The sequence below is a fragment of the Sturnira hondurensis genome, unplaced genomic scaffold (genome assembly GCF_014824575.4).
Source record: "Sturnira hondurensis isolate 20B ecotype Veracruz unplaced genomic scaffold, ASM1482457v3 Scaffold0024805, whole genome shotgun sequence".
Classification (NCBI taxonomy): Eukaryota; Metazoa; Chordata; class Mammalia; order Chiroptera; family Phyllostomidae; genus Sturnira; species Sturnira hondurensis.
The window spans coordinates 3,541,623-3,568,173 of record NW_028097436.1 but is presented as its reverse complement, the minus strand read 5'-3'; the positions used below and the strand labels follow the sequence as shown (position 1 = coordinate 3,568,173).

The 26,551-nt window shown below is 36.3% G+C and overlaps 1 long non-coding RNA gene across 1 annotated transcript; it reads right to left on the bottom strand.

Annotated features, from left to right (window-relative positions):
• Nucleotides 1-1,753: 1,753 nt before the first annotated feature.
• LOC118981849 (uncharacterized) lies at nt 1,754-22,483 on the bottom strand. Its single transcript, XR_005065423.1, has 3 exons — nt 22,381-22,483; nt 8,697-8,705; nt 1,754-1,765 (listed from the first exon to the last, which is right to left on the bottom strand). It is a non-coding gene; the product is annotated as an uncharacterized LOC118981849 (long non-coding RNA).
• Between the last annotated feature and the right edge of the window lie 4,068 nt (nt 22,484-26,551).

The window sequence follows — 26,551 nt, the reverse complement described above, 5'->3', positions numbered from 1 at the left end:
ATATATTTTGTATCTTTGGAATAAAAGGCTCTCTCTATATGTATCAGTTAAGTTTATTTGACCTAGGATATTGTTCAGTGCTGCAATATCTTTGTTAATATTTTGTTTGGAAGATCTGTCCATTTTTGACAGTGGGGTATTAAAATCCCCTACTATAATTCTGTTGCTGTCAATATCTTTCTTGAAATCCTCTAAGTTTTTCTTTATATATTTGGGTGCTCCTATGTTGGGCATATATATTTACAATGTTTATGTCTTCTTGGTGGATTCTTCCCTTGAATATTATGAAGCAACCTTCTGGATCTCTCTTTATGGCCTTTTTTGAATTCTATTTTGTCTGATAGGAGTATTGCTACCCCAGCTGTTTTTACCTCTCTGTTTGCTTGGAAAATTTGTTTCCAGCCCTTCACTTTTAGTCTGTGTAGGTCTTTTGTCCTGAGGTGGGTCTCCTGTGGGCAGCATATGTGTGGGTCATGCTTTCTTATCCATTCAGCTATTCTATGTCTTTTAATTGGAGCATTTAATCTGTTTGTGTTTCAGGTTACTATTGATAGGTACTTATTCCTTGCAATTTTCTGTATCTGTGTTCCTCTCTCACTCATTCTTTTCCTTCCTTTTCTTAAAGCAGTCTCTTTAGCACTTCTTGAAGAGCTGGTTTGGTGGAGGTGTATTCTTTTAGACTTCTTTTGTCTTGGAAGCTCCTTATTTGGTCTTCCATCTTAATTGAGAGTCTTGCTAGGTAAAGTAGCCTTGGTTGCAAGCCTCTGGTTGTCATTACTTGGAGTATTTCTTGCCATTTTCTTCTGGCTTGGAGCATTTCCATTGAGAAGTCAGCTTCTAACTTTATTGGGGCTCCCTCGTATGTTACTTCCCGTTTCTCCCTTGCTGCCTTTAAGATTCCCTCTTTGTATACAAGTTTTGCCATTTTAATGATGATGTGTCTTGAAGTGGGCCACTTTGGGTTCCTCTTGATTGGGACTCTCTGTGTTTCCTGGATATGGGTGACTCTTTCTCTCATTAAATTAAGGAAATTTTCCATTATTACTTTTTCAAATAGATTTTTTATCCCTTGTTCTTCTCCTTCTGGTATCTCTATTATACAGATATTGTTACATTTCACGTTGTCCTCCATTTCACTTAATCTCACTTTGTTCTTTCTGTTTTTATGTTTCTTTTCTTTTTCTTTCTGGGTGTTTTTTCCTACCTTGTCCTCCAGCTCACTGATCCAATCCTCTGCTTCATTTAGCCTAGTTTTGATTCCTTCTACTGTGTTCTTCAGTTTTGGAAATTGTATTCTTCATTTCCTCTTGACCCTTGTTGATAGTTTTTATTTCCGTTTTCATTGTTGAAATAGTTTGCAGTGAGTTCATTGTAGTTTCCCTGTAGTTTTTGGTAATTCTATGTGATCTCATTGATCTACCTTATAACCATTGCTTTGAACTCAGTATCTGATAGTTGAGTTCCCTCTATCTCATTTAGCATTCTTTCTGAGACTTCTTCCTTTCTTTTCAGTTGGAGGTTGTTTCTTTGTCTTCCCATTGTTTGTGAGACTCTTCTTATTAGCCTCTGCTTTTGAAATTTATCTGTTCTGACTCCCTGGGTTTCTGATGTGAACTTCTATGGTAGAAGACCTGTGACATTCAGTGCTGCTGTCTCCTTGATGTCCTGAGCTCACTGGTCTTGGACTGTTGTGTACATTGGTTCTCTGTATATCTTTGGGTTTTGATTGCTGTTGGGACATTCTTTGGGGGGTCCTTCCCTCTAGCTGGTTAACTGAGGGCCACTCTATTCATCATGTCTTTTATTTTGTTGTGCAGGTGTGGACAGGTTATGTTGAAGCTGATTCTTATTTGTGTACAAGGTATTGAGACTCTTCTCTCACTCTTGTTCAGTTGTTTTTCCTGGGTAATTTCTCCACCATTTAGTTGTATTTTCAGATAAATCCTGGATTGAGGATAGTATGGCTTCCATTCCCTCCTTCACCTTCTTCTGTTGTTGTCTGTTGGTGGTTCATTTGTTGCTTGGTTTCCTCTTCCAGCAGGTGTACTAATATTCATGGCTCTCACCTACTCTTTTTTTGTGATCACTTGGAGGGGAAAGGCAAAATGATTTAAGACAGCAGGAGTATATTCTATGAAATTTAAAGTTCCAGCCTGTAGAGAAGCAATAGGAGATCCTTTGGATATGTATAGTGTTAACATGATATTTCACCCAAATAGCCACTCTTTAGAAAAGGAGGAAAAAAGATAAGACTCTTGTTAGGGGCAGGGAAGGGTTATGAGTTGGATCTAGAAAGTACTGAGCTTGGGGGGGGGGGGTCAGATTATGAGGTAAAGTGAGAGTAAATGATAGAAAATAGGTGTAGTGTGGTAGAGAATAGAGTTAACTACCATGGTAATAAAGTTCAGGAAACAGTGAAATGAGCTAAGATTTGGGAGGGGTGCTGTGAAGTATTTACAATTGTGTATAACTGCAATTATTTACAGTAGTAATGGGCCAACAATCATATGACAGAATCTACCTGAATAACCAGAATAGGAAGTACAGGACCTAGAGTAGTGTGCTATTGGAACACAAGTGAAGTGAAAAATAGAAAAATAAAAATACACTATGAAAGGGAGTACAAGAGAAACCAAACAATGCATTTTAACAAACCAAGTGAAGAAGACTAAACCAAAAGAGTAATACAAAAATACCAATAAAATAAAATATGTAAGAATAATGAAAAGTAATAATAATGTAAATATACAGTACTTACAATTTCTCTGGAGCGGCAAAATGAAATTTGTCTCACTCAGTTGTTGGGATGACCCCTTTTTGGATCTAACTCTGGTCTTTTCACAGCTCCAGGTTTTATTGTATAACTTGTAGGAGTAAAAATAAAAAAGGAAGGAAGGAAGGAAGGAAGGAAGGAAGGAAGGAAGGATAAAAAAGGAAAGCAAGGAAGAAGAAATAAAAATGAGAAAGAAGGAAAGAAAAGAAGAGGGAATTTTTTTAAAAGTGTTTTGCTGGCTATAAACTGGCCAAGATGGTTCTGCTGGTCTTCCTGGCTACAGCAGGCTGAGGGGGAGTTGGGTTTGCTTTTCTTCCTTCCTGAGCTGCACTCTTCCCAGTTGCCCAGCCTCTAGCTCTGTTCCTCAGTTCGCTGCAGGGCCCCAGTGCCCTTCTGCACCCAGCCTATACCTTCAGTCCACCAATTGTGCTGTCCTTGGGGTGCACCAATTAGGGGCAACTCATATACCACCTTCTTGCTCTTTGCTGTTCTAGATGCTAGGGACTCTCAGCACCCCTTTGGGGTAGTTCAGCCCCCTTCACTGAGTGAAGTCTTTCTGAGGATTGCTGACTCCCTGAGCCCTGCAGCTCTCCTCTGTGGGGGTGTCTCCGCTTTCCTCTTAGAGAACCAGTTGTCCCTGCAGAGCTCTGGGCATAGGGTCCAGGTGGGAGGTGCCTATGGGCTGTGGGATCAAGTATACTCTGTCCTGGGTCTGCGGGCCCAGCCTGGGCCTGAACACTCAGCCTTGTTGCTAGGGCAGGACTAGCAGCCGCTGGGCTGCGTGGGCAAGTGCTCTCTGTCCTGGGGGCTGCAGGTATGAGCTTGGACCAGCAGCCGCTAGCCCGCGGGATTCAGTGTGCACCATCTTTGGGGCTTCAGGTGTGAAGCGGGAGAATCTGCTGTGGAGAATTCCCTGAACAGTCACTGAGCGCCTCTTTTTTATCTTTGAAAAATGTCTTCTATTTAAGCTTGCTGCTTCAGACAAGTGCCTGACCTCTGACACAGCCCAATTGTCCAACCTGACCAGGGACTGACTAGGTCAGGGCCCAACTCTTCCTAGCCTGCATCCACGGTCTCAGTGGTGCACACCACCCCTGTGTGTTTCTCACTTCATCCTTACTCATCCCCTGTGACTTCAAGCATCCAAGTCCCTCCTGGTGCTGCTCAAACCTTGTTTCGTAGGAGAGGGAGCCATTGACCTGGCTTTCTCCCAAGAATCCTGGAGGTGCCCTCACCCAGCACTGATCCCAGGGACCTTATTGTTCTGAAGCATTCTCTTTACTGTCTGATTTTTCAATGTCCTTTACAATTTTTGGTCTCCAATCTTTATATGTGCTGGGATACTGTTGGCTGTTGGCTCTGTTCCTCAGAAGATTAGCTAGGTGTTTCACCTGTGCCCAGGGGGAAGTGGAGTCTGCTCCCACCTATCTTGCTGTCATCTTCCTCACCTCATGAGAACCTCAATTGTTGATGATGGTGAGTTTGTTGGCATTTTACCATTCATATTTTTATCTTATTTTTCTTAGAAAAATTCCTTTAACATTTTGTATAATAGGGGCTTGGTGATAATAAACTCCTTTAACTTGACCCTATCTAGGAAGCACTTTATCTGCCCTTTCATCCTAAATTATAGCTTTGCTGGAGAGAGTAATCTTGGAGGTAGGTCCTTGCCTTTCATGACTTGGAATACTTCTTTCCTGCCCCTTCTTGCCTGCAAGGTTTCTTTTGAGAAAGCAGCAGATAGTCTTGTGGGAACTCCTTTGTAGGTAACTTTCTCTCTTTTTCTCTTGCTGCACTTAACATTCTCTCCTTATCTTCAATCTTGGCTAATGTCATTATGATGTGCCTTGGTGGATGCTTTCTTGGGTCCAACTTGTTTGGGACTATCTGAGCTTCCTGGACTTCCTAGAAGTCTATTTTCTTTCCCAGATTGGGGAAGTTCTCCTTCATTATTATTTCAAAGAACTTTTCCAATTCCTGTTCTTCCTCTTGTTCTTCTGGCATCCCTATGATTTGGATGTTGGATCATTTAAACTTGTCCTGAAGGTACCTAAGCCTCTCATTTTTTTTGAATTTTTATTTCTTCATTCTGTTCTGGTTGATTGTTTATTTCTTCCTTCTGGTCCAAACTGTTGTTTTGAGTCCTGGTTTCCTTCCCATCACTTTTGTTTCCCTGCACATTTTCCTTTATTTCACTTTTCATAGCCTTCACTTTTTCCTCTATTTTGTGGCCATACTCAACCAGTTCTGTGAGTGTCCTGACTACCAGTGTTTTGAGCTATGCATCTGATAAATTGGCTATCTCTTCATTGCTTAGTTGCATTTTTTCTGGAGCTTTGATGTGTTCTTCTTTTGGACCATTTTTATTTTTGGTCTTGGTTTACCTATTATGTAGTAAGGGTCAGAGCCTTAGGTATTCTCCAGGACAGGGCAACCCACCTTGCTGTGTTGTGGTGCTGTATGTGGGGGAGGGGTTGAGGGGAAATAATGCTGATTATCGGCTCTCTGCTGGCTTCTGTCACTTCCACTGCTAGCCACAACCAAACTGGGCCCTTCTGGTGCTGATTTCTGGGTAGGTGGTTTTGTGTACTTTCATGGACCCTGTGGGCCTCTCCAGTGAACCCTCTTGTGAGGCTGGGAGTTTATCCTGTTGCCTCAACCCCAACAGATTTTTTCAGTCAAAGGTTTTGAGGCTTTAATTTCTCTCACTGGAACCCTGGGTTGCATAGTCTGTCTTGCTCCCCAGTTGTTTCTCTGTTTGTTGATCTGAAATTAATGTGGGACTGCCTGCTCCACCAACCACAGCCTTGCCACAAGTCCTATCTGCCCAGCTGCCCTTCTTTACCTCTTCTACTGGTCTGGATGAATGTTTCTGCTTTAATTCCTTGGTTATCAGACTTCCATACAGTTTGATTTTTTGTCAGTTTGGTTTTTTTTTTTAAATTTGTTGCTGTGCTTCTTTTGGTTGTATGATGAGGCACAGTATATATACCTATGCCTCCATCTTGACCAGAGGTCCTCCATGTAAATTTTTAAAGAATAGGTTCTATATATATGTCTATTGGCTGAAGTTAGTTAATGTCAAATCATCATCAGCCTTACTGATCTTTGCTTTGTCAGTTATGAAAGAATTAGTTTAAAGTCTATACTGACATGTAGTAGATATGCTCATTTTTATTAATATTCATATTCCAAATTTATGTCATTGGATACTTACAAGTCTAGAATTGTTATATGTTCCTGTTCAACTGACTTTTTGTCATTATATAATGTCAAATAATAGGGAGAAATCTTAGGATTTTTGTTTGCTCTGCTTTTTTCCTTCTTCTTTCTTGCCTATTTAGAATGATAAATATTTTCTTCAACAAATACTTCATTCTTTTATTGGTTACCCTAGAAACGTTTACATATATGTTGTGCTTAAAAAGTTTAAAGTTAAACTTTTATCCTCTAAGACAGTACAGTCATAGGTTTCTTTAAATCACACCCACTGCACATCACTGCTGTTTTCAAAACATAGTTTGATTCTTCTCCAAATTAGATGTTATTATTATTGCTTTATGAAGTAAATACTTGTTTAGTTTTGCCACATATTAACCCTTTTATTTATAAATTCTTTTCTATGTCAGACTTTCATTTTATATGTATTTTTTTCTTCTTAAAGTACATTCTTAAGACCACTTATGGGCATGCCTATTTGTAGTAAAGTCAATTCATATATGTCTGAACATATTTTTCCCTTTTATTTATTGAGGTAAAGTTGCTTATCCAAAATGGCTAGCTTGGTGGTCATTTTCTCTCAGAAAATAATGTTAGACTTTGGAGGTGCTAACTCCTGGATTACTTTGTTTGCTCTTTTACTGCATTTTCTTTCAAGGAGTCTCCAGTTGTTTTTTAGATCTTGTTTGTTTATTAAATATTCTGAATTTTCACTATCGTGTTTGAAGATGTAAATTGTTTTATTTATTCTGACTGAAATTCATTGTGATTCAGAAATGTAAAGTCATTTTCACTCAATTTCTTTTTGAAAATTGTAGTTCTGTGATTCTCCCTAATATTTTCTTGTAAGATTGCTATTTTGTATATGATAGGATTTCTCATTCTATCCTCAATATCTGTTAATTGTTTTAATATTTTAATTTCTTTATCTTTTTCTGCTGCTGTCTGAGTAATTTTTTTCAGATTCATCTCTCAGTTGCTCAAATGTATCTAATTTGGTGTTTAGTCCAACTACTTAAGTTCTTATTTTGTTAGTTTTTTATTCTTACAGTTATACCCAGGTTTTGTTTTATTTTATTATTTTATTTTATTTTATTTTTACCAAATCTGCCTGATCATCTTTGATACTTTCTTCTGTACTAATCATAGATTAGATATATTCATTTATTTAACTATTCTAAATATATTTTACACTCTATAGCCATTATTTTCAAAGTTGTCAATCTTTATGGGTTTTAAAGTGATTTTTTTCTTCTATTGATCATCTCTCACTCATTTCTTTTATTATTGTCTTTGAAAAATTGTGCATCCAATTGCTTTGAAGGGGTATCTGTGGAGAGTCTTGAGGATTGATTGAAGGTCTTTTCCTTCAAGAAAATGTGTGCTTGCTTCTACCAGAAGGCAACTCAAACCACTGTAAAGTCAATTCTTAATTTGCCTTTTTGTGGAGCCGCAGCAGTATGTGGCCTTTAGTACCAAACCCACATGTGGGACTAATTCTTATTATAAGTCATTGTTATTGTTTAAAGGTGAACCTGCTCACCATGAATGTCTAGGTTAGTGGTTATTTTCTACCTTCTTCCAGAGCCAGGTACAAGACAGACAAGTTTATTTCAGTTACTCTTGATGGCACACATTTTTTTTTTTAGTCAATGTTTTTACCGTGGGTATTTCTTTCCATGGGTCCAGGCTTTCCAAACCTTTCCAGGCTTTTCTATTATCTCCAAACACATTCCCAAATTGCACACCCAAAGGCTTTACCCCTATTCTATGTATAACTAACTAAAAACCAAAGCTCTAGGGAACCAGATATTGGCAGATGTCCCCAAACACCTGTCATCATTGTCTTGTTCACATATTTATGTTATTTGTTTGTTTAATCATTTTCACATGTTTAAAATATTCTGTATTATTTTTTATTGTTTTACAAGGAAGTGTATTTATTTTTCATACTATTGACTCTAAATATTCTCAACAAATATAATCTACATATTTTCTCATCCTCTATGGAAAATAAAAACAATTCTCCCAGAATTTGTGATGCCAGAGGATAGTCATACTCATCCTGACAGAAATTAGTTAATAATATGCTGGCAACATTAAATTAAAATTCATAGCATCCAGCTCAAGGTAAGGAATTTAAAATTTGTGGCTATCACAATCATTAGTAGATGTAGTATTGATATTATTGGCTCAGAAGTTGAGTTTATATATCTTTACAAAATAATTAGTGTTATTATATTTTATGTATTTATATAATATTGTGCAAAACCTGATAATGTGTCATGTTCACTTCAATAATGGCATTGTTAATTCTGTGTGGTTGTCCTGGTAACAGACAAAGTTAAATGTTGCAAGATAAAAATGATCTCAAAAGAACAGTTTTTTATGTGAAAATATATTTATCTCAGCAACAAACCCTAAACACATCAATAACAACTTTAAACATAATCTTGAAGTTCAAGGGTGACCTAAAATGCGTTAGTTATTTAATATTTCCTAAGTATTACTGATTATAAGGGTTTAGTAACCTAATTTTATTTCTACTAATAAAGTTTTAATTTCCTAATATTAACCTTGATGAATAAATACACTATTTGATATGTTTAGCATGTTCTTAGTATTCTAAGAACTTCATAAAATGAGAACTCTTTTCTTCATTGGAAGTCTCAACATCGTGGTATAGGAAAACAGGAGAAAGTACTATTTTCTGCTGTTCCAGGTATTTTTTATTTTATTTTAGGGCAAACAAAAGATCAGTGGTTTCCATGATTTGGGGGACTTTAAGCAGGAAAGGCCTTGAGTGGTCTAATGATGTTGGCACAGAAATATGCTCAGTATGAGTAAAAACAAAATTTAACAATTTTTTTGTACTGGACTGCCTTTTTCATACCCTAAACCTTTTAGACTACTCTCTGATATATATTGCTTAGTACCGAACTTCTGTCAATCCTCATCTATCCTCAGAAAATCTTTGATCTAAAAGGTTTCAAACACAGCTGAAACATAAGAAATTTTATAACTTTGAACATAATTTATAATAATTTGTTTTCTATTTTCAAAATAGAGTATCCGGGGATTTAGAAACTGTGGAGTTGTTTTTATTAACAGTGACTGAGCTTATAGTTATACTGGAGTTAAGGGCAGGGATTCTGAGAGGCAACTTGAAGGAAAGGCCAAGAAAAGGTCGGGATTCCTCACTTGGGGAAAAGTGTTTGCTTCCTGCCACAAAGTATAGGATCTTGGAATGTCAAATGTCAATCACAATTTACCTAAACAAACTGGAAAAATAACTTTGGGGGGATTCTTGGAGAGCATCTTGTTTGGGGGAGGGGTGTTTTCCTGGAATCATGGGTTCCTAAAAAATGCTTCTCATATTTGTTTCTTGCTACATTGGTGGGCTGGGCCTCTTAAATTTTAGACTTCTAGTTTTTTCTTTGGTTTCACTTACGTGGTCTAGGATAAGAAGCATTGTGCTACAGTGCTATGAAAAGACCTGTTCATTACTATTTGCAATTTGTTCAGGAATAGGGTCCACAGTGTTTATCAGCTTCACATAATGGTTTGTGATACCCTCCTCTTAAAAATATATTAAATGATGTTTTTGTTGTTTAGCTTCCTGTTAAAGGTGAGATCATATGGTATTTGTCCTTCAACACCTGGCTTATTTCACTCAGCATAATGCTTACAAGCAAGCAAAATATAACCGAAGACACTGAAATAGAGAACAGGCTGACAATGACCAGAGGGAGGGAATTTCAGGGGAAATAGGGGAGGGATTTAGAGGAACATATATAAAGGATACATGGACAACAACTGAGAAGGGTGGAAATGGGAGGGAGAGGGGGAGCACTGGGGGTGGGATGTGATGGGAGTAGTGGAAAGAAAACTGTACTTAAGAAATAATTAAATAATTTTAAAAAACATTAATATATATATATTATATGATTTATTATAATAGCCTATCTTACAAAGAAGTCTGCTTAGTTTCTAGAAAGCATAGCATATTTTGTATAATTCCTCCAACTATTTAGTTGGAAGGATAATATCTTACCACAGATAAGTATTTACTTACACTGTACTTGCATTTTAGTAATGAAGAAATTATTGTTTTAGTCTTCAAAGATAATGGATTGAACTTGGCAAAGCTTGATATGATACACCAAATGCATTAAGAATACATTGCTTCCAAGTTGATAATCTGAGACACATGAATTTAAACTTGAAGTGAACTTTAACAAAAGTCATCCATCTTATTTTAGTTGTAATTTTCTTTTTAAAAGAAAATGAGAGACAGCATTATATTCTACATAGTAGAAGACAGTGCACAACTACTGTCACAAGGTTGAATGCTTTGATTAACTTATATAGTTTCCCTATTTCCAGGTTCATCAGGATTATTTTAATTTTCACTTGTTGTTACAAAAATACACAGAAACATCTACCATTAATTTTTTTAAGTATTTGAATTTAAATTTTAAATCAGTTAATATCTAGGATTTTGACTATAAATAGTATAGAAATCAAACCTGCCAGTATCACCAAGTTTTCAATCTGGAGGAATGAGTAACATTTTTAGTACAAGATTACCAGGATTAAAATGTTTTAAAGCTCTGCATATGCTTTGGCTTTAAATTAAAAATGTAACTATTTTTCTGTGTATTTTATTTATTTAGACAAGTAAATATGTAAATTTTTATTTCTTGATAACTTAATCTATAATTTTCTATGAATTCAAAAACTTCAGAAGAGATATAATAATATACCAATTATTAAATTATAAAATTGGGCCCTGGCTGGTGTAGCTCAGTGGACTGAGTGCGGGCCTACAAGCCACATGATCACTGTTTGATTCCCAGTCAGGGCACATGCCTGGGTTGCAGGCCAGTTCCCAGCAGGGGACTCACGAGAGGCAACCATACATTCATATTTCTCTCCCTGTCTCCTTCCCTTCCTTTCTAAGGACAAATAAATAAAATCTTTAAAAAATTATAAAATTGGACAAGTTTTTACAGACTTAAAGGCATGGCTATATATCTATACAAGTTTTGAGAATTGCTGGGTCAAAAGGCATGTTTATTTTTAGTTTTCTTAGAAAATTCCACACTGTTTTCCATAATGGTTGTTCCAGTCTGAAATCCCACCAACAGTGAACTAGGGTCCCCTTTTCCCCACAACCTTCCACTGTTAGGAGTATATCCTAAGAACCCTGAAACACCAATCCAAAAGAACCTATGCACCCCAATGTTCATAGGAGCACAATTTACAATAGCCAAGAGTTGGAAGCAACCTAGGTGCCCATCAGTAAATGACTGGATCAAAAAACTGTGGTACATTTACACAGTGGAATTCTATGCAGCAGGAAGAAAGAAGGAGCTCCTACCCTTTGCAAGAGCATGGATGGAACTGGAAAGCATTATGCTGAGTGAAATAAGCCAGGCAGTGAAAGACAAATACCATATGATCTCACCTTTAACAGGAAGCTAAACAACAACACAAACAAGCAAGCAAAATATAACCAAAGACACTGAAATATAGAACAGGCTGACAGGGACCAGAGGGGAGAGGGGAGAGGATTTCAGGGGAAAAGGGGAAGGATTCACAGAAACTAGTATAAAGGACACACAGACAAAAACTAAGAGGAGGTGGAAATGGGAGGGATGTGGGGAGCATCCCTCCCATTTAAGTATTTGAATTAAAATTTTAAATCAGTTAACTGATTTAAAATTTAACTGATTTAAAATTTTAATTCAAATACTTAAATGGGGTGGGATGTGGAAATGTGGAGGGTGAGCTGGGATGGGAATAAAAGACAGAAAACAGTACTTGAACAATAATTAAATTTAAAAATGCTTTAAAAAAGAATTGTTATTTTTTAATAAAATGTTTTAATTTGATTTATTATGTATCAAAACTGTGTGCAAATAGAATGTGATATACTATTGCCATGAGACTGTTTTTGGTTTCTATATTTATAGTTAAGGTGTTTAACAAGATGAAGTAAACAGGATCCATCCCTCACCTTTTTTCCTTTGTTATATCTTGTTAAAAATGATCTGCTTTTTGAGAGAACAAAAAGATTGTGTCACTGAAATACCCTACAGTTCTTCTTTCCTCCTATCTGTGCTATGCTCATCAATAGAACTTTGTTTTAGAAATGATGATTTCTGAAACTAAGTTTACAGGTAAAAGTCATATATATATTTCACATATACATATTTATATATATTTAACATATATGTGTTTAGAGTATCTAAAATACATACAGGTATATATGTATGTTTTATATACATATACCTTTTACATTAACCTTTTGGATGTGTTTTTTCAAAAGGAAGTCTGTACAGCACATAAACATCAATCCTTTCATTTCAAGAGTGAATGTGAAAAAGTGGGATACTGCTTAGTGTGATTATGGCATTTGATACAATTCCATCTTATAATTTTAATTATTTTTGATGTGTCTATTAGCAGTTGAGGGTTGTTTTAGCTGCTCAAAGGAAAGATGCGGTTTAAGGTGAGAAATATTATTTTTATAGAGGCCTCAATGTAGGGAGGATACACAGATGTGTCACGATTTAAAAAATTCACTTAAGAGAGGAGTGTCAATGGGTTATAGAACTGCTAAACTCATCTGAAGCATTGTGGAATAAAATGTTTGAGAAATATAGTATTCATAATTAAGATATTTAATGAATTGCCTTGTTAATCCATACACTGTATGCATGTTGCAACATTTTCTAGGCTTAATTAGTGTACTTGATGATTATGTTTATTTTCTGATGTACACACTGATTAAGCATTGTCCACACACTGAAGCCTGAAACAAGATCTGTCTGTAAAGTAGTACCTAGTGATCTAACTGGGGACTCAAAATGCAAATAGATCAACTTATGTAAAATTAAATTAGTTCTAATAGAACCCATTTTGCCTGAGCAGCTGGTGTCACATTATAAACAGCGTTCTCTTGTTGTAAGATATAAAGGGCTTCTGTGGACAGATCCTTATATCCTTTTATGCTTAAAATACTGAATCTGTATGATGTTAGAGTTGAACTGCAACTCTTAGACACAAGGAATTATAGAGTACTTTCAGTTACTCATTCTATTGTGCTCTAGAAATACAATTCATTATGGCATTATCGCATTTGGGGAAGTGAGTGCCAGGCTTTAAAATGCTTTTCATCAACACATCCTGTTTTTAGTCACTTACAACTTTTGATAATCTTTTGTTATGTTAAAAATTTCTGGATAGTTTTAGCTCATATATTCAAAACTTTATTGAATACTTTTCTGCCTTAATTTGCATATACGTTAAGCAGTTTCATTTTACTCCTCTCCATTTGATGGCTAGATTTATAAAGTTCAATTTAACATTTATAATGTTGATAGACTAAAATTTTATTTTAAAGTTACTTACAACACCATTTATTCATTCATTTTTAAATTGGGTCGTTTGTCTTCCTGGTGTTGAGTTTTATGAGTTCTTTATATGTTTTGGAGATTAAACCCTTATATGGTGCATCATTGGCAAATATGTTCTTCCATGCTGTCAGTTCCCTTTTCAGTTTGGTGATGGTTTTTTTAGTCATGCAGAAACTTTTTAATTTGATATAGTCCCGTTGTTTATTTTTTTCCTTTATTTTCCTTGCCCTAGGACGCAGTTGGTAAACACAAGGCCTATGGGCTGAATCCGGCCCTCCACCTTGTTTTATCCCACCTGGCACCTTGTTTCTACCTAGTGGCACTGCTTAGCTCCTTGCCCCTAGTTAAGGAGTAGTTACATGTGTACAGTCCTAAAATTACATTCGGCCCTTTGAAGGCAACCTCAAGGCTGATGTGGCCCCTGATAAAAATGGGTTTGACACCCCTGTTAGCAGATATATTTGCAAAAATATTGCTATGTGGGATGTCTAAAATTGTACTGCCTATGTTTTCTGCTAGGACTTTTATGGTATCATGACATAATTAATCCATTCTGAATTTATTCTGGTGAATGGTGTAAGATGTTGGTCTAGTTCTAATTAATGAAGTAAACTGTCAAGGAAAAATAAAAACAGAGACATGGAAACGTGGAACAGACAGATAGCTGAAGGAGGGAAGGAGAGGAGAGACTGGTGGAAGGAAGGGACTAGTCAAAGAACATGTATGAATGATGCATGGTCATGGATAATGGAGAAGGGATTGACTATGGGCTGGAAGGGTGGGTTGGGTAGAGAGGAGCCAAAGGGAAAAAGAGGAAAATTGGGACAACTGTAATAGAATAAACCATTTTTTCGAAGTTTAAAAAAGAAAGCATTTGTTAATTCATTTGTGCATTCTACAAACATTTTTTGAGTAGCTCTTGTTTTTGTATTTTATTATTTTTCAATTATAGTTTGCTTTCCATATTATTTTGTATTGGTTTTAGGTGTATAGCATAGTGGTTAGACAATCATGTACTTTGCAAAGTGTTCCCCCTGATATTTTCAATACCACCTCATAGTTATTGCAATATCATTGACTCTTTTCCCTGTGCTGTACTTTACATCCCTGTGATTATTTTGAGTAGCTTCTGCTTGATATCATACACTGTACTAAGCACAGGATTTGTGTAAAAGATAATTCCTGTTCTTGGGGAGATGAAGACATAATGGGGAATATACTAGGAAGGAAGATAAAATGACAAAATAGTAGGCTGGATGTTATTTTGAGATATTAGTAGTGTACTGGTGGAGAAAAGAGAACCTAACAGAAAAACTATTGTTATAAACTGCATCATAGTCATTCAAAGGACTTTTAAAAAATCTGTTTTCTGCAAAAACTTTAGATGTAACAAATCCATGAGCTTTGAAGGATAACAAGGGGTTGGGGAAAAAGATGAGAAATGGTAGTATTGAGTATAAGCTACTAGATACTAAGCATTTAGGGAACGGTGCTTTAGAGAGATTCAAGAAATATTCAACACCACTACTGATTCATGACTGGATGAACAAAATGACAAGGGGCTCTTTTGTATTATTGCTGACAACATATATTGGTATTGTTACAGTGGAAAGCAATCTGGAAGGAGGTACTAAATGCTTTATATGCTCAGATATTTTGATGGAGTATTTTTATTTCTGAAATAAAAACTTTGAATAGGAAAAAATATTTTCAAAAAGGTATTCACCACAGCATTGTTTATAATGGAGAATCTCTGAAAAATTTTCATCATACAACAGGAAAAGGTTGAGCATAGCATGAAACAAACATTTGATGAAATTAAGATTGCTGATTCCATTCACTCAAATGATTTTTATAAAGACTTTAAAAGATTTAGAAAATGCCAAATGCAAGGATGTTAAGTGAAATTAGAAAGAGACCAAATTTTGTATACCTATGTTCAAATAATGTAAAACAAGAAATAAACCTTTTCCCCCCATGAAAAAATTCTGGAGGAAAATAAATTATTTTTTTCTACAAATTATTACTTTTTCTACAAAAATATTTCTTTTTTGGAAACATTTTAAAAATTTTCTCTAGGTATACATTACATTTCTCAGGGAGGAAAATATTATAAAGAAAGATCATCCATGAGAGGTAAAAATATAGTTTTACCATGATTAACAGTAAGTTTTTAAGAGCCTTCACAGATTCATTTGCAGTTTTCATTCTTGAACTTGTAAGAGTGAATATTCCTGAAGAGAGAGCCAGTATGAAAGAATATCAGATTTGGAGTCAGAGATTTAATAAATAATTCAGTAAACTTGGCCAAAACCAAATTCTGTCAATTTCATCTATAAAATGAAGGGCTTGTGCTAAGTGACTTCTAAGGACCCTTAAGCATCTCCCATTTTTCATTCCATGATCCTACCATGAAATGGATAGTGCAGACAGACAAAAGAGTTACTCTCTTCAATGTGCAAAATACTGATGGAGAGTCACTCAAAGAGGGTTTCAAGCTGGTCCACCACCCTCCCTACTGAGACCAAACACCCTCTAAGACATGATCTCAGTTGCATCAACCACATCTGTTCACACTGAACTCACCAGTTGAGCTGTTTAGTGGCCCAAAGGACAGACAGTGTTTTCTCAGAAATGTCTGTAGCAATAATAAAAATGTGTCTTCATGTAGTTCTAACATCCTATTAAGAAACTGAGATCTTTCAGAAACTTGGTGAGCCAGACTATGGCTAGTCTTATACCTTAGAATTGGGCATTAGATTATACATGTCTTCACCATTTTCCTGGAGAAAATCATCAGTCATTCTGAGTGAAAATACATTCACCCATTTATCTATGCACTAGAATTTATCTTAAAGGTTTTCTGTGAGTAAACCAGTTCACATTAAAGTGAAACTATGGGTCATCTTTCCAGGTACACAGCCATGGTTAGATCTTGGTTTTCCTCCAGAGTATGGGTCTGTATTTAATTGATAGATTACAGAGCTGCGTTCTATGAGAGAGTATCGCCAAAACCATCACCACTGGCACTGGTCTCAATTTTCTCTAATGAAAGTAATATTTAGTCATGGTTGCTTGGAGGACATTCTACATCAGGGATGTCAAACCCATTTTCACCTGGGGCCACATCAGCCTCACAGCTGCCTTCAAAGGGCCAAAATAATTTTAGAACTGCATAAATGTAACTACTCCTTAATTGTTAAGGAGTTGAAATCACATTTGGCCCTTTGAAGGCAACTGGTAGGCTGATGTGGCCCCAGGTGAATTTATGTAAAGTTGAAAATGAGTTTGACACCCTATTCTACATATTCTAAAATCTATTCCTAGGTTTAGTTATAGCAGCAAAATTCTATATAATTTGGACTCCATGTCATCAGCCTCTACTGAGGGACAGCATAAAAAGCCGTTGTGTGTCTTGTAAAAATATTGCTGAGTACACTGTCCATAGCTGTACTTCTCCTGAGCTGTACATCAGGTCTGTTGAGATGTCAAAGGTACTGTGAGCTGTGTGACTGCTGTCTCAAAAGCACAAGCGTTAAGAAGCTTAGAACAGTGTCCCTACCATACCCAGAGTGAGAGAATAGGGCTTTCTGCTCCACATTCTTCAGCAGTATCCCTGCCCAATTTTATATTCCACAAGTTGGCTTTTCTTTCCTTTACTCCTCCTTTATTTAGATTTATTATGCATGTTATGAATTCTTATAAGCTGCTTTTAAGTTCTTTCTGAAAGAAAGAAAGAAACAAACAAACAATAAATAAATAAACGGTCTTTCTGCTTCAGACAGCAATCAGGAGGTGTGGGAAGGTGTGAGGCCTGTTGAATGTTGGGCAAGATCCCTTCCCTCATGCCTGTCCTTGGTCTGCTTCCTATTTTAAGATCTCTAGAGGAAGGTACTCATCTATATTTTAGTCAATATTTAGTGCAGTCGGTAAGTGAAACACAAAAAAAATTGAATATGAGGAGGCTTAGGAAGGCTGCTTGTGGTTGCTGTCCAAATTAACACTCAATTTTTGTAATGAAGAAGGACGGACATTCATTTTTATATATACAGACACATTCACACTAGACTAAATGCTCTCTGCTATTTCTCAATATTTTAATTTTGTTATAATGAGCAAATATGTAGGTAGAACTTTTTAGTGAACTCTATCCTGCCTAAAGGGAGCTTGCTGAAGAGGATGAAAACTAACAATAAATCAGAGTTTATGTTTAAGAGTGAGCTATGATTGTGCTTACTTTCATACCCTGCTTCCTTTTAATCTCACTCTGATCTCATCTCTATGCCTATGTGAATTAGCTGGGAGGTGAAAGGTGGAACAAAACAGCAGTGGAGGGGATCCCAGAGGGAATGCATCCAAGATAAGGTCAGGGTCTGGTAGTCAGAGGATGTTTCTGCTCTTTGCCATGGAGCCTGACATTTTTGTGTTACCTCCTGATTCCCAGGTGAAGTGTGTTGACTTGAGTACCCTGCTTAAAATTTTTATTCAGCAAGATGTACAATACTGCTCTTAAATATAAGCTGCATAATAATTATTCTGCCATTTTTTGTTAATTACTAATAGGTATTCACTGACCCCCCCCCCCCATTATAAAGTCCTTAAGGACATGGGACTTCCAGTGTTCTATCTTCTCAGGATACCATAATTTCTGAATCTTTTCCAATAGGAGGTTGGATTTTTAACGGTTTTTGTTCTTATTGTTTCCTTCCTGCCTGCCTGCCTGCTTGCCTTCCTTCCCTTCTTTCCTCTAAGTTTGGAGGGAGAATTGCAGTCTTGCTCCCCATTGCTACTTCCAATTTATTTCTTTTTCTTCAAATTCTGAAAATTTCAATTCATGTAAAGCTTGTGTTACCTTAAGCACCCCTTGCTGTTTCTTGTCGCTGTCCCTACGTAGTCACAGATGATTCCAGTCCCAGTTCACTATTCTCTTCACCATATTTGATAATACTTCACCATACTTCACTAATACCCCTCTTGATGACATGGTCACACTTCTCATAACACCTGGCTCTCATTCTCCTGACCTCTCCTCTCCAGTGATCTTTTCTTTAATTCCCCTCAGGGCATATTCTCACTTCATACCTGAACTTGTAATACCTGCAGTGTCTCAGAAGTCTACATTTTAAGTATTCATTCATTTTTTATTACTTTTTTCTCTTTCACATAGCATTGAAACCACACTGAGCCTTCTCACCCCACTCTATTGTATTCACCTGCTTACAAATTAATCCTTGTTATAGACAACTCCCCGTCACCTCTGCGCTGGCAGACAAGCATATAGACAGGGCTAGAAGACAAGAGACTACTTTATGTGTCACTCCTCTGCAGGGACCAACACCCCCTTATCTTTCTCAGTAATAGTGGCATATAGAAATCCCCTCATCCCTCTCCCATGAAAATGCTTCCATTCTGAATCTGTACATTTCCTCTTATTGTGCAATTGAATTTCACTTCCTTAAGGGTTCAGTCCTGTTACAATATCCTCCCTTCATTTCACCATTTGCCCCTCTCTAGTATATGATTCCTATAAGAACAAAATGATATATCATTTTTAAACAAACTTTTCCTTGACCTCCATTTTTAACCTCACTTATATTCCTATCACTCTGCTCATTGTTACAGTAACACATCTTGCAAGAACCAAATGTTTACTGATGTGCATCCATTTTTTCTCACCAGTACACTTTATTTTATCCTTAGCATTTCTAAAACTGCTCTTGCCTAGTTGCTATTGACTTTAAATTGACAATTAAATTGTCCATTTTCTGCCCTTAATTTATTTGACTAAGTGACAGTATATGATACAGTTGAGCACATGCTCCTTCTTAATAAACTCTCTTCTCTTGACATCTATAACAACCCCTGCTCAGCCTATCCTACTGACTCCTCCTCTTGTGCCTGTCCTTAAGTGTTATTTTGTTTCATTGTGTGGTCCTTGGATTCCTACTCTTCCCATAGCTATACTCTCCCTGTATAATTGTATCTAGTCCCTTTGGCTTTAAATGCTCTCTTCATGGATATGACACCAAAATTTATATCTTCTAAACCATTTCCACTATTAGCCAGGATTATTCCCATAGATATTTTATTTTTTAAAAAATTTGTATTGTCGTTCAGCTACAGTTGTCCCATTTCCCCCCATTATTCTCTTCTGCCCTGCCCACCCCCACCTTTCACACTCAATCATCTCCCCCATTGTCTTTGTCCATAGGTCCTTTACCCATGTTCCTTGACCTGACCTTTCTCCTTCTTTCCCCTGTTACACCCCTCCCCCTCCTCCCTGGTAACTGCCAGTCTGCTCTTTATTTCCATGTCTCTGGTTCTATTTTGCTCGCTTGTTTGTTTTATTGATTAGATTCCAATTATAGGTGAGACCATATGTTAACTGTCTTTCACCACCTGGTTCATTTCACTTAGCATAATACTCACCAGTGGTGGAGACAAGATAGGTGTCTTAATTTTATCATGGCCAAAAGACAACTCTTTTATTTCCATACCCCTACCAAAAGTTTGTTTCTTTAAGTTTCTTTTTGCCACTAAATGCACTACCTTCCATAAAGTTGCTTAGGCCTCCAAATAAGAGGTAATTCTTACTTCCAACAAATTCTATAGATTCTATTTCCAAAATATTTTCTGAATCTGGCTATATTTCTCTATCTCCACTGCTCCCCTCTTAGAACATAAGCCACCTTATGGGTGCCAGGATTATTTTCATAGCATTTAATTTTTCTTCTGTCTTTCATTAACTTATTCTCCATATAAAATATAGAGTGATCTTCTAAAAATATTAAGTCGAGGTGAGTCTCACTTCTCACTGGACCCAACCAATAACTTTCCATTGCACTTAGAACAAATCTAAACACATTGCCACAGCTTAAGCCCTGAATCATTTGACCTTATTTCCTTTTCTCCCCCTTGTTTACTCTGCTCCACCAGATGACCTTCCTATTTTTTTCAAAAGTACCAGGATTATTGTGTCCTTATGGCTTTTGCACTTTCCTCTCTCTCTGCTTAGTATTCTCTTCCCTTGGATCTTCCACCAGCTGATTCTTTGTAGTCATTCAGATATAAACTTAAACACGGTGTTTTCAGTGATGCCTTTCATTATAAATATGACCCCTACCTACACACAAGCACACTTATTCTTTTCCCCATTGCTCTGCTTTATTTAATTCACAAACATTACCTTGTGATTATTTATTTTTTTGGTTATTAAATAACTTTCTGGTTATGCATAACTTATCCTACTATTCTTCTTACAGTCATTTTCAATAATAAATGCATGAAAAGGAGGAGAAAGTTAGGCTGAAACTAGCTTTTTTTTTAGTCTTGAAACCTAGAAATTTCTTTAACAAACCCTGAGAGCGTCTTGTTTTCTTTGTTTCTTCATCTTATACTTCCTATTCATTTGCTTCTGTCCTTCATATATTGATTTGCTGTCAAAGCTAGGCCCCAGTTCTTTCTGACTCAATGTGGTGGTCAAGAAGTTCATCTCTTTGACTAAATATTTCCTTATTCAATATAAACCTCAGTTTCTTTTTCTGTACTATGGAAATTGTACTTCTCAGTGTTTTTGTAAGAATCAAGTAATGTTAGGAAAATAGATTGATTATCACAGTGCCTGACTCACTAAGTGTTAAATAGATATTAATTATTGTTAGTAATAATATGGTTATTAGCCCAGAAAAAGTTTATGTTTCCTTTTAATATATTGTATTTGGGGTACTACATAGTAACAATACCTTCCTACTATTATTCTAATAACAATTTGACAGAGCATGAAGTATAATAAACTTGACTGATTACATGCATCCACATATTTAAGACTTGGCTTAAAGATATGGCAGTTAGTATAGCTTAGTTATTTAACAACTAAAAAATTAGACATATACAGAACACTGACACCAAGTTCTGATAAGGATGTGAAGCAACAGGACTCATTCATTTCTGGTGAAAATGCAAAAATGTACAGCCATTTTGAAAGTAGTTTGGTAGTTATACAACTAACATAATCTTATTATCCATTCCTCCAGTAGTGCTCCTTGTTCTATTTACCCAACAGAGTTGAAAACATGTCTACACAAAAATCTGCACATGAATATTTGTAGCAGACTTATTCATAACTGCCAAAATTTGAAAGCAACTGAGATATCTTTTGGTAGGTTAATGGATAAACAAACTGTGGTATATTCATAAACTGGAATATTATTTAGTAAAAACAATGAGCTAAAAGCCATAAAAAGACACAGGGGATCTTAAAGCATTTTACTAAGTGAAAGAAGACAATATGAAAAGACTAGATATTGCATGATTCCAACTACATGACATTCTGGAAAACACAAAAACAATGGAGACTATAAAATTATCAGTAGTTGCAAGGGGTTGAAGAGGGAGAGAAGACTAGGTGGTGCACTAAGGATTTTTAGGGCAATCACAAATACTCTGTATGATATTACAACAGCGGATATATGCCATTATTTATTTGTCCAAACCGATAGACTATGAAACACCAAGAGTAAGCCCTAAGGTAAACTATATACCTAGGGTGATAACAATATGACAGTGTAGGTTCATCAATTGTAACAAATGTTCAATTTGGTGGGGAATGTCCAATATGAAGGAAGCTGTGTGTAGACAGACTGGCAGTATGGAAGGAATCCCTGTACTTTCTCAAGTTTTCAAGGAACCTAAAACACTCTAAATTTTATTTTAGTTTTTATTTTTTAATATTTTTTATTGATTATGCTAAAATACTTCTCCCAATTTTCCCACTTTGCCCCCTCTACCCAGCACTCCCCTCATTTCCTCCAGCAATCCCCTCTTTAGTTTATGTCCATGGGTCATGTATATAAGTTCTATGTTTTTCAAAAATATATTTTATTGATTATGCTAATACAGTTGTCCCATTTCCCCCCCCCCTTTATTCCCCTCCACCCTTCAGATCCTCTCCCACCCACATTCCACCCCTTCACTGTAGTTCATATCCATGGCTTCTACATATAAGTTCTTTGGCTTCTACATTTCCCATACTATTCTTACCCTCCCCCAGTCTATTTTCTAACTACCATTTATGCTACTTATTCCCTGTACTTTTCCCCCTTTCTCCACTTCCCCCTACCCACTGATAACCCTCCATGTGATCTCCATTTCTGTGATTCTGTTCCTGTTCTAGTTGTTTGCTTAGTTTGTTTTTGTTTTTGTTTTTTAGGTTCAATTATTGATAGTTGTGAGCTTGTTGTCATTTTATTGTTTGTAGTTTTGATCTTCTATTTCTTTTTTCTTTTTTTTTAAATTTATTTAATTATTTTTCAAGTATTACTGTTTCAATTATTTTTCTGTCTATTACTCCCATCCCATCCCACCCACCCCGTACTCCCCCCTCCCTCCCATTTCCACCCTTCTCAGTTGTTGTCCATGTATCCTTTATATTTGTTTCTCTAAACCCCTACCCTATTTCCCCTGAAATTACCTCCCCTCTCCCCTCTGGTTGCTGTCCCAGTAGTCTCTATTTCAGAGTCTTTGGTTATATATATTTTTTTCTCCAGTTTTTTTATTTAATTATTTTTCAAGTACAGTTTTCTGTCTATTACTCCCATCCCATCCCACCCCCCATCCTCCCCCCTCCCTCCCATTTCCACCCTTCTCAGTTGTTGTCCATGTATCCTTTATATAGGTTCCTCTAAATCCCTCCCTTATTTCCCCTGAAATTCCCTCCCCTCTCCCCTCTGGTCACTGTCAGCCTGTTCTCTATTTCAGTGTCTTTGGTTATATTTTGCTTGCTTGTTGTGTTGTTGTTTAGCTTCCTGTTAAAGGTGAGATCATATGGTATTTGTCCTTCAATACCTGGCTTATTTCACTCAGCATAATGCTTTCCAGTTGCATCCATACTGTTGCAAAAGGTAGGAGCTCCTTCTTTCTTTCTGCTGCATAGAATTCCACTGTTTATATGTACCATAGTTTTTTTATCCATTCATTTACTGATGGGCACCTAGGTTGCTTCCAACACTTGGCTATTGTAAATTGTGCTGCTATGGACATTGGAGTACATAGGCTCTTTGGGATTGGTGTTTAAGGGTTCTTAGGATACAATCCCAGCAGTGGAATTGCTGGGTCAAAAGGCAGGTCCAATTTTAGTTTTCTGAGAAAATTCCACACTGTTTTTTATAATGGTTGTACCAATCTGTAATCCCACCAACAGTGGGCTAGGGTTCCCTTTTCCCCACAACCACTCCAACATTGGTTGTTTATTGCTTTGTTTATGATAGCCATTCTCACTGGTGTAAAGTGGTATCTCATTGTGGTTTTAATTTGCATCTCTCTGTTAGCTAGTAATATCGAGCATCTTTTCATGTGTCTCTGGATCCTCTGTATGCCCTCCTTGGAGAAGTGTGTGTTCATGTCCTTTCCCCATTTTTTAATTGGGTTAGTTGTCTTCTTAGAGTGAAGTCATGTGAGTTCTTTGTATATTTTGGAGAATTAAAACTTTGTCTGAGGTATCATTGGCAAATATGTTTTCCCATACAGTTGGTTGACTTTTTATTTTAATACTGTTTTCTTTAGCCATGCAGAAGCTTTTTATTTTGATGAGATCCCATTTGTTTATTCTTTCCTTTATAATCCTTGCTCTAGGGGACATATCAGTCCTGCTGGGTGAAATATCTGATATTTTCCTGCCAATGTTCTCCTCTAGGACTTTAATGGTGTCACGGCTTATATTTAAGTCTTTTATCCACCTTAAATTTATTTTTGTGTATGGTGTAAGTTGGTGCTCAAGTTCCATTTTTTTGCATGTAGCTGTCCAGTTCTCCCAACAACATTTGTTGAAGAAGCTATCTTTACCCCATTTTATGTTACTGCCCCCTTTGTCGAATTTTAATTGACTGTAGAGAGTTGAGCTTATTTCTGGATTCTCTATTCTGTTCCATTGGTCTATATGCCTGTTTTTATGCCAGTACGAGGCTGTTTTGATTACAATGGCCTTGTAATACAGTTTGATATCAGGTATTGTGATCCCTCCTACTTTATTCTTCTTTCAACATTGCAGCTACTATTCGGGGTCATTAAAGGATCCATATAAATTTTTGAAGTGTTTGTTCTATGTCTGTGAAATATGCCATTGAGACTTTAATAGGTATTGCATTGAATCTGTAAATTGCTTTGGGTAGTATGGACATTTTGATGATGTTAATTCTTCCAATCCATGAACACAGTATATGTTTCCATTTGTTTGTGTCTTCCTTGAATTCTTTCTTCAATGTTGTGTAGTTTTCTGCATACAGGTCTTTTACCTCCTTGGTTAGATTTATTCCCAGTTATTTTATTTTTGTTTTTGCTATATCGAATGGGATTTTTTCTTGATTTCTGCTTCTGCTGTTTCATTGGTGATATACAAAAATGCCTTTCGTTTCTGGATATTGACTTTGTAACCCGCTGTTTTGCCAAATTCATTTATTAGTTTGAGCAGTATTTTGTTAGAGTCTATAGGATTTTCCATATATACTATTATGTCATCTGCAAACTATGACAGTTTTGTTTCCTCCTTTCTGATTTGAATGCCTTTTATTTCCTTTTCTTGCCTGTTCGCTGAGGCTAAAACCTCCAATACTGCATTAAATAGAAGTGGTGAAAGTGGAAAACCTTGTCTTGTTCCTGATCTCAGTGGAAAAGCTTTTAGTTTTTGTCCATTGAGTATGATGTTGGCTGTAGTTCTTTCATGTGCGGCATTTATTATATTGAAGAATGCTCCCTCTATTCCCATTTTTCTGAGTACCTCTATCATAAATGGGTGTTGTACCTTATCAAAAGTTTTTTCCGCATCTCTTCATATGATCATGTGGTTTTTGTCTTTGCTTTTGTTTATGTGATGTATTACATTTATTGATTTATGAATATTGAACCATCCTTGCATTCCTGGAATGAATCCCACTTGGTGGTGGTGTATGATCTTTTTGATGTAGTGTTGGATGCAATTTGCCAATATTTTATTGAGGATTGTAGGGTCTATATGTCTATGTTCATCAGCAATATTGGCCTAAAGTTTTCTGTCTTTGTTGTGTCTCTGTCTGGCTTTGGAATTAGGATGATGCTGGCTTCCTAAAAAGAGTTTGGGAGTTTCCCATCTTTTTGGATTTTTTGGAATAGTCTGTGAAGAATATGGGTTAGCTCTTCCTTAGATGCTTTGTAGAATTCTCCTTTGAAACCATCTGGTCAGGACTTTTGTGTGATGGGAGTTTTTTGATTACTGCTTCAACTTCATCTGCTGTTATTGGTCTGTTCAGGCTTTCTAAATCTTCTACATTGAGTTTTGGAAGATTATATTTTTCTAGAAATTTGTCCATTTCACCTAGGGTTTCAAATTTCTTGGTATACAGTTCTTCATAGTAATTCCTTACAATCCCTTCTATTTCTGTGGTATCAGTTGTAATATCTCTTATTTCTTATTGTGTTTATTTGTGTCCTCTTTTTTCTTTTCTTAATAAGCCTACTTGAAGGCGTGTCTAATTTGTTTATCTTTTTAAAAAACCAACTTCTGGATTCATTGATCCTTAGAATTGTACTTTTAGTATCTATGTCATTTAATTCAGCTCTGATCTTGGTTATTTCCTTCCTTGTACTTGCTCTGGGCTGTCTTTGTTGTTGTTCCTCGAGTTCTTGCAGGAGTCGGGTTAGGTTGTTTGTTTGAAATGTTTCTATTTTCTTTAGGTAAGCCTGTATTGCTATGAACTTCCCTCTCAGGACTGCCTTCGCCATGTCCCATACGTTTTGGATTGTTGTGAGTTCATTTTCATTTGTTTCCAGAAACTTTTTGACTTCTTCCCTAATTTTATTCTTGATCCATTTGTTGTTTAATGGCATACCATTCAGTCTCCATGCTTTTGGTTGTTTTGGTTTTTTTCCTTTGGGGTTGGTTTCTAATTTCATTCCCTGTGGTCAGAGAAAATGCTTGGTATGATTTCAATTTTTTTGAATTTGTTGAGGCTCGTTTTGTGTCCTATCATGCGGTCTATCTTTGAAAATATTCCATGTGTATTTGAAAAGAATGTGTATTTAGCTTCTTGATGAAGGGTAAAGGATGAAGGATGAAGGGCTCTATATATATCAGTCATGTCCATTTCCTCTAGGGTGTTGTTTAATG